This window comes from Pteropus vampyrus, unplaced genomic scaffold (genome assembly GCF_000151845.1).
Source record: "Pteropus vampyrus isolate Shadow unplaced genomic scaffold, Pvam_2.0 Scaffold184, whole genome shotgun sequence".
Classification (NCBI taxonomy): Eukaryota; Metazoa; Chordata; class Mammalia; order Chiroptera; family Pteropodidae; genus Pteropus; species Pteropus vampyrus.
Window position 1 is genome coordinate 620,597 of NW_011888965.1, and position 13,118 is coordinate 633,714.

Consider the following 13,118-nt stretch of genomic DNA (forward strand, 5'->3'; position numbering starts at 1 on the left):
ATATATGTATATATATATGTATATATGTATGTATGTGTATATATATGTATATATATATATATTTAAACCATGTGGATAGCACGCATTGTTCTGATATTTGCTTTGTCCTAACTTTTCTTATTGACTTCCATTATAATGATGTGCACTTCGTTATAGAATTAATTAAAAGGATTTTTAAAAACAAATTGTTATTAAAAGTACAGTACCTGATTGATGACACTAGCAACATCTGACTACAAAGTCAAAAGAAAACAAATGTGCAGATATATCTGCTGTGGAGACAAACACCTATACTCTGAGTCTTTGTACTGTTGAGAAACAATGGGTAAGTTTTAGTATTCTTCTAAGCTGGGTTTCATTGGCTCTGGGAAAGAAAGTGTGCTAGTCAGTTCTCACCTTGATGAAGGGAGAAACATCTAAGTTCTGGAGAAGACAGTGACGGAGAAAAATTCTGAGATGTCCTAAATTAAACTACAGCAGTCTGGAGGGTGAGAGGATGAGACAAGGAGAGTTAACTAGTTAGTACACAGCCCTGGGCAGAAACCAACAAAAGACTGTTCACATTGCTGAAGGTATATTGAAACTTTGAATCACCCCTCAAGCTGCTATTTAAGCTCTTACCTAAAAGGAATAATAGCCTACCACCAAAGGCCACCACATCCTGCTTACACGTGATCATTCTGGACTGTTGCCCACAACGAATCCAGATGCCACTGCTGGGGTGAGGTGAAATCCTGCATTGCCCCAGCAACGTTAGGGAGGAGGAGGAGGTGGATAGTGGACAGCAGTGTCGTGTGATGTTCCTTGGTTCTTCCCCGCTGACAAAGCAAAGAATTAGAGGTCAGTGAGATTTAGAAAAAGTAAGATTTATTGAAAGTACATTTTAGAAGGAGACGGGCCATGCTACGGAAGGCTGCAGCCCTGTGTAATTTGGGAGGTATAAAGATAAGACAGTACGCCCCAAAGAGAGGGGCGGGTTTCCAGCCAGGAATGCTGTAACAAGGCAGAAATGGGAAGGTCTGTTTATATTTGGGCCATGACTGGAGGTCCTAGATGATCTGTATGTGAGGTCACCTTGACTGACAGTTGGATGCTATATAACACTTTGCCTACTGTGCATGTGCTTACCCAGAATTCAGTTTGTTGTAATTAGATTCATGAACTTCCAGGCATAGTCATGATATTGTAATGATGGTATAATGAGGCTGAGGTTAGGCAGTACTTTCTGCACATGCATTTGTAGCTGGTTTAGGCCAGCAGTTTTTATGGCCTTTGTGCTCTAAGATTTGGGTAATTTATAACCCTAAAAGGGAGGTATTTCTGGGAGGTGCTTAAGGAAGGTCTTCATGTGAAGTTTCTATGGTTACAGAGCTGGGCCTTCACTCTTGTCACTCATGCCCGACTAACTATCTAACACAGAGGCATCAAATATTTCTTCCTTATGGACTATTCACGTATCCCAGAACTTTCTCTGCTTCACCTTTTCCCCTCCCCCTTATATATAGCCAAGATCGATCCTTTCAAAACAACTTAAACTTTTCTTCCTCGAACTCACTGTATAAAAGAGCCTCATCAACCCCAGAACAGTGGACATGTTTGTCTTCTCCATTTAGCCCTGCTGCTCGTGGTTTAGACTGCAAGCCCTAGGAACTGGTCCTTTCCTGGCTGGCATATAGCTCAATAAACCGTTTCATTCAGGAAAAGCTTTCAGTCTCAAAGATTTTTGTTTAACAATAGCATAAACTGTCTCTGATACACTAATTGCAAGAGAATACAGACCTGATTCTGAGATATGTATAGAAAGTAGATAAACCAGGTAATAGACAGTATCAACCTTCAATCTGTAAAATTAACAGATTTTATTGAGGTTGTTCTATAGCTCTGAATACTTTTACTACCCTATCCTCATGTTGAAAGAAAATTATGGACAATTTATTTTCATCAAGACCCTGACCATATGGCCCACGGATGTGCATCAAAAAACAATAAACAAATCGCAACCCCTGAGCTCACAGTGCTCGCCTACAAAACTCACTGACTGCCTTTCAGCACAGCTTGTTAACGAAGGCATGAATTAGCAGATGCAGAGCCACATTTTGATGTGTATAGCTTTGAAAGCATTAATTCCATTATAAATTTGGAAATTTCACTTTACAGATGTTGACGGTCTGTATATCTTTGTTTGTTTCTCTATTCTGTGTGATGATCATAGCGGGGAAGCAGAAGTAGTTCCTCGGTTCAAGTGACTGTGTTGTGAGCTCATTCACATTAACAATGCCACTGATTTTGATGACATGCATTATATGCATATAATTTTAAAAAATCTTCCTCCAGTTCTTCGTACTATAAAAAGCTTGATTAGGCAATTCACTCTTTTCATTATGTCAACTAATAAGACATCAATTGAAAGAACAGGGAAAGCCAGTAGAAGGTATGAATATTAATATGGAAAAACCTCTCTGAATGGGAGATGCCTTAAGGACCAAAATTGAATAGGAAACATACCAAAATGTTTTAACTGCTTGGAGCAGTAGCAAAAGCATTATCAAATGCACTTAGATTTATCCTGGCTTTGATGAGCAGTGAAAGATTACATAAAACAAAGTTTTCCTATGGTTACAAGAAATGGAGTCACTGCAGGATAGACATCTGTGTTATTTACCTAACTATAGGGATTTTTAAAGACCCATTCTGGTTTTTAAGTTTGCAGTCATCATGTAACCCATTTTGTAATTTTGCAAGTGCATATAAGCTTATTTCTAATGGTAAATAATGAAGGTCCTTGCTTAACCATTTATAAGTTTGTGAATTGAGAGTGCACACCATTGCTGATGATTTTATCTATGTGCTTACATCTCCCACATCAATTACATAATGGGTGTGTCCCATTGAATGGTTGTCTTGTCTTATTTACATTATAAGATATATGCTAAAAATAAGTGTGAGTTATATATTTTGTAAGTTATCCAGAGTGTTAGAAAGAATTATATAAATAATATGTATATTACTTCACAGTAAGACTACCTTTAATGTTTTTGTTTGTTTGTTTGTTTGTTTTTTCAGGGAATTTCACTCTAGAAGCAGTGAGCTTTCCTCATTTAAGTAGAAGTACTGTATGGTAATTTCTGCAGCCTCCCCCCCAAAACTACTCCCCCATTAGATATACAGTCCTTTGAGTCTTAGAATGCTACTAGAAAAGGAGAAAGGGCTTCTGAATGAGGAGATAGCAGGCGACTAAAGATTAACCTACCTACTTTACAATTTTGCTGTATTTCAATTCTGCTGCACACAGCAAAAATATCAGAATGATGTCACTTCAGCTCATAAAATTGACAGAATTTAAACTTAGCGACCTTGAAAATCAAATTGCTCTCCCAAGTGACATCAAACAGTGGACAATGCTTCCTTTGTGGGAGCAGTCCAGAAAAGCCCAGTTCATTGGACGATAGAGTGAATCGTTAAGTAGTACAGACATGTCATGAATTGCTGCTGTTCTATGAATCAATTCAGAACAGTTTTATTATTTACTGTGTAAAATATGTTTTTATACAGCAAAAATCAAAATGCAATCGGCACATCAGTCAACATAATCCATATTTGGGATTCCTCCCAAAGCCATAAAATGGCATGCTGAAAATGAGCAAACCCACCTTCCTATTTCCTTGAAAATCTCTGGAGCATTTATGTGATTTGGAGTTATTTTATTTTGTCTCCATTTATATTAAATACAAAGGCTAGCTTACCGGAATGTTTTTTTTTTTTTCATAACATGGGAAAATACATTGCATCCAAGCTTTGTAATCTTGAATGCATTTCTAGTTTAATAAATAATTTCATTTAGGTCCTATTTCTAATTATAGCAATCAAATCCATAACTTGGCAATAATCTTTTTTTCCATTATCTATACAAAGACTTTACAAATGAAATGAAAATTACTTTTCCCCTTGTTTTGCAGATTATTCTATATGTATAATAAAACCTTGAGAAAACTTCTCTTACTTTGTTAAGGGGCAAACATATATTTCATGCATTAATCTTCTTCTACGTAGCATAGGGCAAGGTTATATAGAGGTACAAGAATCAAACATAGCACCTTGGCTGATCCCCTGTGTTGATGACTTCATTTTTCTTTTTCTGAGTACAGCTGTAGAATTTTATGAAAGTAGTTTAGTTATCCTACTACCACTTCTAGATCTGTATTTGTGATACACTCATTAATACTCTGGATTTGAATCCTCTATATAACCTTGTATTTTTAGGTGGCATGCATGAAATTGAGGGGTTTAGAACAGGACTCCCCAAGATGTGCTACTTTGGCAAGTATATTATTTTAAGATGAAAGTAATCAAGACCCTGTGGGCTCAAAAGAAAATTTTACCTCTCCCTAAAAAACGTATATTAGGGGCCTTGCCCCTAATTTACAAGTTAATACAAGTTATGAAGGGGACCAAAGTTTTGCTGCTGCCAAAATGTATCTTTTGGGACATTGATTTTAAGCTGGTTATTAAGAAATTCTAAAAGATTTAAAAAGAATCTTGACCCTCCCCGCTCCTGCCTAAAGCAATTCAGATATAAAAACCTGCTTCAGGAAGAGAATCTTAGCATAATCACCCCAGCACATTCATTTTAGCACATATGAATTAGCACATAAGTGACAGATAGGAAGACATAAATAAAGCCTGTTTTCCCTCTGTGTCCCATTGTTTCAGGGTTGCCCACAAAGAATTTACCATATGTTTGCTCATTCTCCTACTTATGAATTATTTTTCCTTTGAAATACCAAACCCCTGCCTGCCTTCTTCTTTCTGCAGAATGGCATATAAGCCTCAATTGCCCAATGTGTTTTAGGTCACATTCTTATGAACCGCAGAATGTACACTCATATAATAAATTTTGGATATTTTCTCCTGTTAATCTGTATCTGTTTATTTAATTATCAGCCCAGCTAGAAGAATTTAGAAAGTGGGAGGGAAACTGTTTTTTATGTCCCCACAGTTAACACCAGAAATAACTTTTTATGACCTATCTATGGGGCAGAGCAAACTTATTACTGACCATCTGTTCTTATCATCCTGTGAATGACTTCCTCCCCTCTGAAGCCCCAAGGTGTCTGACCTCATCCTTAGCTCGGGATTTCATATGTACCTCATTTTACCTTTCTGTCTCTCAACCTCTCATGTATGTGAGGTTCCCATACATATGTATGTAATTAAATTTGTTTATTTTCTCTTGTTACTCTCTCTCATGTTGATTTGATTATTAGAGCAGCTGGAAGAATCCGAGGAGTAGAGGAAAATTTTTTCCTTCCTCTAAAAATCTAACTACATGTGAATTGAGATGTTAAAGATAAAACTGAAATTTCTGTTGACTAACCTTTTCTTTTTTTAAATCAGGATCCAATATTATACAAAATTTTATTCTATTATGTATCATGTCATAAAAGCATCTGTGTTATCTGTGTCACTGATGGATATACAACAGGAAAAACAAAGTATACAGATTTAACCAAATTTAACCAAAAACTTTCTTTCCAACCACTTTTCAGGTAAAAATTGTTTCTTTATTCAGATTGTTTAAAAATTATACTAAAGGTCACTATTGATTCAGGATGTCCTACAGAGTCAGTCTAACAACCACAACATTAGATTTGCAACTTCAGAATGCCTGTAGCATAATTTTCTGAAATACTAATTTTTAAAATGGAACATAGCTCAACAGCTTCAAAGAAGAATGTTGCTAGATTTGTTGATTATTCATGAAAGCAAGCACTTTCTGGTATAATACCATCAGAGCGAATTGATCACAACAGGTTTCTTCTGTGTACCTACATTTTAAGGCTTTTAAACATTAAAATTGTACATGCTTGGGACAATTTGGCACATCCTTCGTGATGGCAGGTGTACACACTCAATAACCTCCAACATTATTATTGTTTTTTTTTTCTGCTTCAAATCTCCCTTATAAGCTTTATGAGAAAGTACTTCTGTCCCATTTTGAAAGCTATTATCTTATGGTTAAGGAGAAATAAGAAATAAGATATATTTTGGAATATCATCTATATCTATGTCTTTTAATGATTCAATTTTTAAATTACATATTCAATGTAATCTGAGAACAAAAAATTCATTATTTCCCCCATGTGGTTATCAAGAGCTGGATATTACTTAATTTGGTCTTCAGTCACATTAACCGGCATAATGTACTACTGGACAACTCACAATCCCAAATGAAATGATCCTCACAAGAATGACTTCTAAATATCAAGAGTTTTATAAAATTGACAGAGTTAAAATTATGAATAAAGTTACTTTTGCCACTGTCATTATCAAAGGAACAGATTTCTCACAAATGTGAACAGTTAACTATGTAGAATGGAATACTGCATAGTTAGTTGCCATGTTGTTAAAAATAGCATCCTTATAATGAATTGTGGTGAGCTCTAAGACCCAAAGTGCCTTACGACCACCACCAAAATCTCATAAAAACATGAACATGGTCAGACACAGGTGATGTTGGCTTAACAAGTAAGAGACAAAATATCTTGTTAGCAAACATTGATAAGTGTGGTAGTGCTTCTTCTCAGGAAGAAAAATGTTAAAGATAATACATCTAATCTCTATCAATAAATTTACTTAATGATTTAAAGAAAACATAATGACTTAAAGAAAAAATAATGACAATTTCACTATCTAACAAACAATTGCTTAAAAAACTAAAGCTAAGAATTATATATCCCTGTAAGATATTGTGATGGTTACTTTTACGTGTCAACTTGGCTAGGTTATAGCACTCAATTATTTAATTAAACACTAATCTAGGTGTTGCTATGAAGATACTCTGTCGATGCAGTTAATATCTACAATTAATTGATTTTAAGTAAAGGAGATTACCCTTGAAAGTGTGGGTGGATTTCATCCACTCAGTTGAAAGGCTTTAAGAGCAAAAACTGGTTTCCCAACAAGAAGAAGTTGAATCTCAAGACTGCAGCATCAACTGTAGCCTGAGTTTCCAGCCTGCCCATCTTCTCTCTCTCTCTCTCTCTCTCTCTCTCTCTCTCTCTCTCTCCCCCGCCACACACACACACACACACGTGCGCGCATAACCTATTGGCTCAGTTTCTTTCTCTGGAGGACTCTGTCTGATACAGATATATGCACATACACACACGCACACAGTCTTTAAATATTTTCACAAATGACAAACACAGAGATTCTTATTTTTGAATTATCTGCTAATTGAAATGACACACTACCATACCTACAAATTATGTCTTGTATTTAATAACATGGGTCAGTACACAGAGGTCAAAACTCAGGTAAGGTCATAACTAAACAGAACACTGATTTTTTTAGAAAAGTGGATTTTTTGTTCTAAAATAATAGTTTCATAATTATTTACACAAAGCCAAGCAAATAGACCAACTGAAGGAACGAACAGTTTTGGGAGTTACCCCATCAGTATTCTTATGTTATTGGAGCCTTGAAGTAACTGAGGAATGAGTTGCTTTACATTTCCTGAGGTTCTTTAGAAATAATATCCTGAAAAAAATAATGAAAAAAACAAACACCTCAATTGACCACCAATAAAAAAGTAAAACATCATTCAAATTCCTGTGAAAATTGACTGTTCTCTACCCCTGGATATGTTAATCAGATCTATGTATTAGAGAAAGAAAAACCATCACATCAATAAAATTTTATTTACGAGCTATTTTAAAAATAAAAATCATTATTTAATTAAAGAGATTAGCATCTTTTTTGGACAGATACTGGAGTCAAACAGTATGATCAACTGTATTCAATGGAAACCCAGTTTGCCTATTTGCCCCTCTTTAAACATCTGATGGGCATTCTAAGACAGTTTTATCATTGAAATACTCACTTCCATTTAATCTTTTCAAAATATGCACATGATTTCTATAACTTAAGTTTAAAATATTTCTCTGCCATTGCTTCTTGCTTTCTCTTATGTTAGAAAGTACCTGAATGATACTTGAAATTATGACTGATATACAGCATCTATACTTTTAGAAATAGTTTTCAAGAACTGAGGTCAGTTCTTTAGGAAAGAATACAACCTTTTCCATGGAAGAAACAAACAAACCTAAGGCAACTAGGAAGATAAAAGAAAAATAGAAATGGTTTTCTTTTATCCTAATTAATTTTTTTTATAGGATTTAAAAACAGCCAGGCTACTTGTGAAGTAATGAATATTCAATAGGGTATTCTGTTGCTACAGTGTTCTAAGTGGGATTGACCCCAAAACAAAACAAAACAAAACAAAAAACCCCATGCAACCAGCTATCATAGCACCACTTTAAAAAGTGTCTTTCAAATTCAACTATAAAGTACTTTCTTTCTTAATTATTTTTCAGAGCAAAATATGCTCCTTCTTTTTCCTTTGGGAAATGGTTTAATCAGTACTATTTTATGCATTTTTTTTCTTTTCATGAAGGAAAGGAAGCCTGTGATAATATTACTTGCAAATATAACGAGAAAAAAATAAGTGCAAATAAACTGAATGGCGGTGTTACAAAAGTTATTTAAGAAAGATGGTTAGTCATAGTCATAACCAAGGACCTTTCTTTTTTATTCTTCGCCTCTGAAGAACCTAAGGAAAAAGCTCATATATTTTCAAAAATTCATAATCAGTAAAATGTTGATTATTCAGAATGCTCATTAGCTTTTAAACTCTTGTTATTACTAAATACGTATTTCAAATTAATATACTAAATATAGATACTGTTTAAAAGATGGTAAATATAATTTTATTGTTTCTGATCATTAAGGGTCACCCTAATGAATTCAAGGTATATTTAACAGAATATGAGTCCTTGCTCCAACCTGACTACTATGCTTTGTGAATTCTTTCTCTCTCTTCCTGGATGTTAAGAAAATTCACTGATTTTCCTCTGCTATCAAGGAGCTTGCCTATAATAGTACCTCTTCCATTTCCTCATTTGCAGCTTCTCCTCTGCTAATAGTTTTAGAAACCAGATAATGAAGCCTTTTTGTCACTTTAAAAGGCAAAAGACCCTAAACAAAGGTTTAACGAAATTGTAAATTTATAAAATACTTTAGTATTAGAGTATCTGTAATGTATTGCAAACCTTAGGCAGCCATAATCTGTTTTTTTAATGGTTACTGCTCACCTGTTTTGCTCACTCCAAACATGATCATTTTGATTGAAAACATCCGTAAGTGTCTATATCTGTATATTTTTAGTTGCAAGCGATAAAAAACAAAACAAAACAAACAAACAAAAAAAACTGAAATGCAATTTTAAAAAAAAGGAAAGGAAAGAAATCTATTGTTTATAATTACTGAAAACTTGGAGGTGGTCTAGCTTCAGGCAAAGTTTGATCAATCAGCAGAAATGATAATGCTTGCAGTGCATTTCTCTTTATCTTTCTGCTCTATATTCCACAGTGTTTTTACACTTGGATTCTATACTGAAACTTCTATATCTGTGAAATACAGACTTGTGCCTTACAGCCACAAAATTGCTGCATTAACTGCAAGGTTCCTATCCTTCTCCCATGCTATCAAAGGAAAAAACAAAGATCTTTCTGGTAGAAGTTGCACTACTTCCAAATGACCTGAATTACCTTCCCTTGAACCAATCACTAATGCCTGGGGGATTGCATATTTTAACTAGCTTAGGCCAATCAGAGCTCCGAATGAGGTAACCATATACAAATCTCTCGGCTTATAATGGATGGAGGTTTTATTTATGTGAGAAATAGGGAAACAACAAATTTCCATGATGAGGTTCAGAGACACATTTGTTAAAATGAGTATAGAGGTTCTGAAAATAAACTAAGTAAGAAATATACACAGTACTCTAAAAGATTAACTTAGACTTAAATATGTTAACAAAAACTAAAGTTTATACTCAGTATAAAAATTTAGGAATACTAATAAAACTTGATCTTATATAAAGCAATAGATATATCTAAAAAACCAAAAAGAAGAAAATTTCAAGTCACACTGTTTGATCAAAAATCAATAAAAACAGAATATTAAAAAAAAAAACATCAAATTCCAATATTTAAAGTTAATCTCTTAAATAAAATAATAAAAACACAAAAACAACATCAATAAGATTTAGCAAAAACTATACACAAAGGCAAATACATAGCTATAATGTTTGTTATTAGTGGGAGAAAAAAATAAGCATTTAATTCAATAAGTCATTAAAAAATGAGACTAAAGGAATCAGATTTTTTGCTTTCAAACAACATGGAAAAATAAGAATTGGATTTACTCTCCTACTTGAAGTGACTGTAAAAAAATAAATTAAATATATAGAATGATAGTTGTCAAGACACTGTATATGAGACAATGAAATATAATGATCTCTGATAGATAGGAATAAAACTAGTTGAGGTATATGACTTCCCAAGCTTACTGTACTCAGAGTTCAAGCCTGACAAAACAGAGCTGTGAGTCTGGAGAAAGCCAGGTAGCTTAAGTTTGCAGAGCATTGGAGATGAGAGAGCTGCACAGAAAGAAAACTCCTGAGATATGTGGGCGGTCCACCTCAAATATTCAGCTGGTATTGACCATTGCATGTGTGTTAGAATATTACACAAGACTAGGGAGAGCATCACCATAAAGGAGTAGAAGCATGGTATACAGTGTTAACACAAGGCTGGGAATGGTGCCTCCTCCCACCAGCCAGACAGGAAATCTTCATGATTCATGGGATATTGGAGATTGTAATCAGAATGTTTTTCACTCAGTAATGTGGAATGATTGGCCCCAGACTGAATACTGCTTTTGTTCTGTCTGATGAATTTTAAAAGCAAGTCCTCAAAAGATCAAACTGTTTCTAATTAACTGCAATTCAGAACAAAGCTAAAGAATATTTATAGGAATGCAAATATACAGTGTCCAAAAATGTAAAATGTATAATATCTGACAACCAACCAATATTACCAGGCATGAAAAACACCAACAAAATACAACCAATGATGAAAAAAAAAATCAGTGCATAGAAAGCAAAACAAAACTGACATAGGTGTTAGAACTACTAGATAAAGACATTAAAATAGTTATTGAAACTGCATTCCACATGTTCAAAATGTTTAGAAGAAACATAAAAAAAAAATTAAAAACCCAAATTGAATTTCTAGAGATAAAACTATAATATTTGAGATGGAAAGCACATTGTGTCCATTCATAACTGATTAAATATTACAGTAGAAAAGAATGATAAACTTCAAGACATAGCAACAGAAACTATCTAAATTAAAACAGAAAAAAGAGAATTTAAAATAATAATAAAAACAATAAGCTATCATCAGTGAGTTGTGGGACAAGTTAAACCAGTTGAATATATATGTAATTGAAGTTGTCAAAGGGGAGGCAGAAAAAATATTTGAAGAAATAATGGCCACATTTTCCCATATTTGGTGGAAACTATAATCCCATAGATACAAAAAGCTCGATGTACCACAAGCACAAAAACTTAAAAAAAAAAGGCAAAGCATTTAATAAACATATTGCTTACAACCAATGATAGAGGTCTTAAAATCAGGCAGAGAAAAAAAATTGCTGCATACAGAAGAACAAAGATAAATTTGACAGTCAATGTCTTGTTAGAAAACAATTCAAGAGAGAATACAGTGAGCAACATCTTTAAAACACTAACAGACACAAAAAATCCAAAATTCTATACCCTGTGAGTCTATCTTACAAAAACACAGGTGAAATAAAGACTATTTCAAACATATAAAGGCTGAAAGAATTCAGCAGCAGCAGACACACACCATAAGAAAAGTTAAAGAGAATCTTTCAGGCAGAAAGAAAATATACCAAATGACACAGAAGAAAGAACAAGAATGACAACAATTTGAGTAGATATTAATGACGTTTTTAATCCTTATTATTTAAACGTCTCTTAAAGATGATTGACTATTTAAATAAAAATAATTTAAAATGATAAAAGTAAAGTTCTTATACTACAGATTAAGTAATATATCATTTGAGGTTAAAGGTATATATGTTATCAATCCAAAAGTAACCACTAAAGTAATAAAACAAAGAGTTTTAACTAATAAGCCAACAAGGGGGTAAAATAAATCATAAAACATAATCAGTTAGCCCAAATGAAGGCAGAGATTAAATAAATAGAAAATAAAGATCAATATGGTCAATTTAAACCTTTGTCACTAATTATATTGAATGTAAATCATCTAAACATCTCAATTTAAAAGCAGAAATTTTCACATTGAATAAAAAAGCAAGACCCAACTATAATTCTCCCTATAAAAACCATACTATAAACACACAAGTGAGTTAAACACGAAAGAATAGGAAAAAATATGGCATGCTAACACCAATCAAAAGAAAGCTGAAGCAATCTAGTCCATTTCAAAGCAAAGAATATTACTAAGCATAAATAAGTCATTTCATAATGAAAAGGGATTTTATTCAACAAGAGGACAAAACAATCCTAAATGTTTATGCACCTAATCACAGAGCTTCAAAATATATGAAGCAAAAACTGATAAAACACAAACAGAATATGGTTCTCAATATATTCATTTTATTATGTTTTTCTCAGCAAAGTTTTATAGTTCTCATCATGTTGACTCTGTACATTGCCTGTTAAGTTTAAGCCTGTGTATTTCACATTTTCTTGTAATTGCTTGATTTGAAACAGTTCAAAATTTAGAATTTTAGTACACTTTTCACTTAGTATGTTTCTAGTCATAGGTACTGCCTATATCCATCTGTCATGAAATTTCTGAATGTCCTCCTTCAATATCCTTTACAAAACTCCTGCTACAGTTCTTTTTATGCCAGGAATCACATCCTTATTCAGACAGTACTATGTCCCTTCAAGTCAGAGTGCTCTTTGAGTCATATATTCTTTATGTGTCTCTCTGTTCACTACTGGATTTTTTTCTGACCCCACTAAATCCATACAAGAATTTCTACAGAATCTTAAAAAAAAAAAAAAGTTTTATCTTGGAAATAGCTGAAAATGGCTCACCCAATGGGCTAAACCAAATTCTATAGCTGCAGAAAAACCTAGTGTTGCTATCTATTTTATACCCATTTTGAAACAGGTGATACTTCTTTGTGACAAGGCTTTTGATGGATTATTG